This window comes from Callospermophilus lateralis, chromosome 1 (assembly GCF_048772815.1).
Source record: "Callospermophilus lateralis isolate mCalLat2 chromosome 1, mCalLat2.hap1, whole genome shotgun sequence".
NCBI classification, from domain to species: Eukaryota; Metazoa; Chordata; class Mammalia; order Rodentia; family Sciuridae; genus Callospermophilus; species Callospermophilus lateralis.
Genome location: NC_135305.1, coordinates 70,951,518 through 70,955,666, shown reverse-complemented (window position 1 = coordinate 70,955,666; position 4,149 = coordinate 70,951,518). Strand labels below are relative to the sequence as shown.

The window sequence follows — 4,149 nt, the reverse complement described above, 5'->3', positions numbered from 1 at the left end:
CTGCTTCATCAAAAGCAAGGCTCTAAGCAACTCATCAAGACTCTGTTTCTAAATAAAATATAAAATAAGGACTGGAGATGTGTGGCTCAGTTGTTAAGCACCCCTGGGTTCAGTGCCTGGTTAAAAAAAAAAAAGAGATAATATTGAAAAAAAATGGCTTACAGAAGAGGGAGAGTGAACTTTTAAACATTAAACCCTTAAATTAAGGACACCTTTGAATAGTTAGTTATGTTGGACAACTTGAGGCTTACACCTGCATGGACAGAGCCTGCCTACCATTTTAAGATCTGAAGACTGGAGGAATAACAGAATGTGTTCTCTTTGTAGATAGGCAGGCTTCCAAGAGAACAAGGAGGACCAAGGGGCTGAGGCACAGATGCCAAGTTCCTGTTCTGCTAATTTCCAGTTAGAAAATTCATCCATGTCCCTTGTAGTAGTGACAGAGGGCACAGAGAAACCAAAAAATGTTATATAATGGGTTTCTCTTTGTCATGGAAGCAAAAAATTAGGGGGAAAGGAGGCTCATTCTTTCCAACACTCCTCATTTCTGCTTCTTGGGCTTAACCATTAAGCTCAAGGCCAAGCAAGAGTGTGACCATCTCCTTTACAGGAGTCAACAATCCTTCAGGGAAGTGCTGTCCCCATTTTCATGAGTGCATCCCTTACCCGCTCCTACCTCAGTGGCAACTACGCTGTGAATATTCTTGAGACTACAGTGAAGAGTGAAGCTGTTGCCCTCAGAAGGCCACACTGGTAACTGAGGTAATTCCAAGTCCAGTCAGAATGACTGAGTTTGTCACAACAAAGTTGATCCCTTTTCTTCTTTAAGTCACCTATGCTACTTGTAGAATCTGATGGCTCCTTTCCCTTAAGTTAAAAAAACTTGAAGCTAATTTTCTCTTCTTTCTGCCCCAGACATGTGCTATTTAACATTTTGTTCTATATTTTGTCTAATGGAAACTTCATTATGAAAGATTAAGTCCCTGGGTTCTGGTTTGAACAAAAGCAACCATTATTCAATAATATCATGGCCACCCTCACCTTTCTGCGTTAAGTCTATCCTAACTGGCATGGATTTTCTGATTGGACCTAATCCTTATCCAGGCCTGGCTCTCCTGTGTTTTGCCTTCCTTGCCATCTTCATTTGGAGTCTCAGCTGTACAAATTTCTCAGGCATGTTTCCTCTGGCACCACAAATGCTGTGTCTCCATCTATGATTCAAGTGACATTTGGACACTCATTAAGTAATACCTTGAGTAGCTACTTTCTTTTGACTGATTTTTCTTCTTAGACTGTCAAGACCTTCAGGGAATACTTGATATCACTGTCCCAGGCTTGAAGGGAGCAGTTCTTACCAAGAAGTCTCTATGTAGCTCTAAAAGCACTTGGCCAAGAAGTGGCCCATATTCTTGTTCCTTCTGTTAGAGGCAGTACAGTTTCCTGAGATTTTGCTTCTTTTCCTATTGGATTTCACTGGGTCCAAGTTACCATTTCTTTTTAAGTTTTCAGTTTATTAATCCTTGTAATCAATTTGCACAATCACCACAGAGACTGGCTTTTTGCCAGCACTAACATCTGCCTTTGCAGTCCCCTTGACTTTCTTCATTATGTTCTTGTGTTCCTTTTACTGTTTTCTTGAAATCTTTTTCTTTTCATACAGACCATATCTTGCCAGTCTATGTCTGGGTTCCTTTTTCTTTGCATAATCCAAGGAATCATTAACTTATCTTGCCACCTCCAAAATGGATTCTGAATCCAAACACAAAGATGACATCTGATGTGGTCTTGTACATTTTGGCTAATTTTTTTTTATCAAATTTCTTTCTTAGGTACTGTTGCTTTCATAGGATGAAGAACATCATCAACCATTTGTTTCCTCTGAAGTAGTCGTTGGGTATGAACTTACTGGTCTGGAAAGTTACTGTGTCATTCATGGTGGCAGTCTGTCCTCAGAAAGCCAGGGAGGCAAAGAGAAAAATCTACCTGACTTGTTCTCTAAACTATCAACTTTTTCTTCAAAAAACCTCTTCTCAAGCTTGTTATTCTTGGTTTACTTTGTTAAATTCTTCCATTGCTTCTGTTCTAAGACTGAAGAACAGTGTAGAAGACATTCCATACATTCCTTGACATTCTGAGATCTGACTCCTAGAAACAGTGTTCTAGGAACAGGACTGCTTTTTTTTTTTTAATAGCATGCCTTTATTTTATTTGTTTATTTTTATGTGGTGCTAAAGATCGAACCCAGTGCCTCACATGTGCTAGGAAACTGAGCTACAGCCCCAGCCCACAGGACCACTTTTTAAATCTTTCGTTTTAAAACAATTTAATTTTGTCTTTCACTTAGTCGTTGTTCATTATAAGGGCACCATTTCTTTGCCTGGTTTTTAAGAAAATTTTTCCATAGGTGTCTGCAGAGCTGGAGGCCTGGACATCAAAAGGCATGGTCAGAGCTGCTGTGATTTATAAATCCAGTCAATTTAGGATCACATGTGGGAGAAATTGACTTTTCAAACTCTGGACAGGTCCCATGACTCCAAGATTAATTTTGGGGCACTGTCTATACAGGCTGGCATTGATGATTCATAACTAGATCCTCAGACTACAGTGCTATGTAACATATATGTTGTGTAAGAATTTATATATAAAGAAAGGACAGAATTAGAAAATCACCATTGTACAACCTCAAAAAATGTAACGGATGTAGAAAATAATTACCAATGGATACTATACTAGATGAAAGATATGGGGAATTTTATAATGATACAACAAACTGGCAATGGATCTATCTATCTATCTATCTATCTATCTATCTATCTATCTATCTATTTGAGATAGGGTCTTGCTGAGTTGCTCAGTGCTGGAACTTTTGGGCTCAAGAGATCCTCCTGCCTCAAACTCGTAGTAGCTGGGACTATAGGTGCATGCCACTGTGCCCAACACTAAGCAATTTTATCTCTAAAAATAGTACATCAGATATTATGTACCTGATGTAATATTATAGGAACTACACAGTACTTCTTATGAAGTAGTCTTGCAAAAAGTTTTGAATTTAAATTTAATGAAGTTTCTAAATCTTCAGGAAAAATGGGTGATACAGGAACATGTCAAACAAGGATACAATCACCCAAATTAATAAAGTGAAATAAATGATCCAGTTTCATTGACAAATAAATGGCATAAAAGAAATGTGAACTGCTACAGATATAAGAACCATAATGAATTAGTCAACCAAATGTAATGGATGGATCTCCTTGAAATGTAATTAAACAACCCCCCAAAAAAGACCTTTTGAAAACCTTTTAATTTCAGAGAAAACCTCCCATTGTACTAAGAATTCCCACCTACCCTCTCCATGCTAAGGTCTTACCACGTTTACTTTATCACTCTCTATATCTCTAGCCCAGTTTTTTAAAAAAAATTTTTTCTTTTAGTTGCCTATGGACCTTTACTTTATTTATTTATATGTGGTGCTGAGGATCGAACCCAGTGCCTCCCACATGCTAGGCAAGAGCTCTACCACTGAGCCACAACTCCCAGCCCTCTAGCCCAGTTTTTTGAGAGTAAATTGCAAATAGTTGTTCCTTCACACCTAAACACTTCAGTGTACATTTTTGAAAAATGAGGATATTCTAATATATAACTACAGTGCAATAGTGAAATACTAGAATAGTAATACATTTACTATAGACCTTATTTAAAATTTGCCAACTGACTCACTGATGTCTTCTATAGCAAAAGGAAAACACTCATTTCTGTCCGGCATCCAATCAATCTGTTGAACTATGATTTAATAACCAGAAAGTTTGTCAGTCTTTGTTTTTTATGACCTTGACATCTTTGAAGAGTAAAGGTCAATTATTTTGTAGACTGTCTTTCAACTTGGGTTTGAGTGATGTTTCTTCATTACATCCAGGTTATACATTTTTGGTAGAAATCCACAAAAGTGATATTTTGTTCTGATTAGTGCATTTTACTAAGAGGCATGCAATATTTGTCCCCTGATTGATAATAATGCAAAAGGACATTTTTGAGATAACTGGGTAAGACTGAAAATAGATAATATTAAGAAGTTATCATTAATTTTGTTAGGTATTATACTGGTATTGTGGTTATATTTTGTGGCAGTTTTTAAACAGTGTCATAAATCTA

The 4,149-nt window shown here is 37.2% G+C and overlaps 1 pseudogene; it reads right to left on the bottom strand.

The window, feature by feature from the left end:
- Nucleotides 1-1,513: 1,513 nt before the first annotated feature.
- LOC143397563 (small ribosomal subunit protein eS24 pseudogene) lies at nucleotides 1,514-1,934 on the bottom strand (annotated as a pseudogene).
- Nucleotides 1,935-4,149: the final 2,215 nt, after the last annotated feature.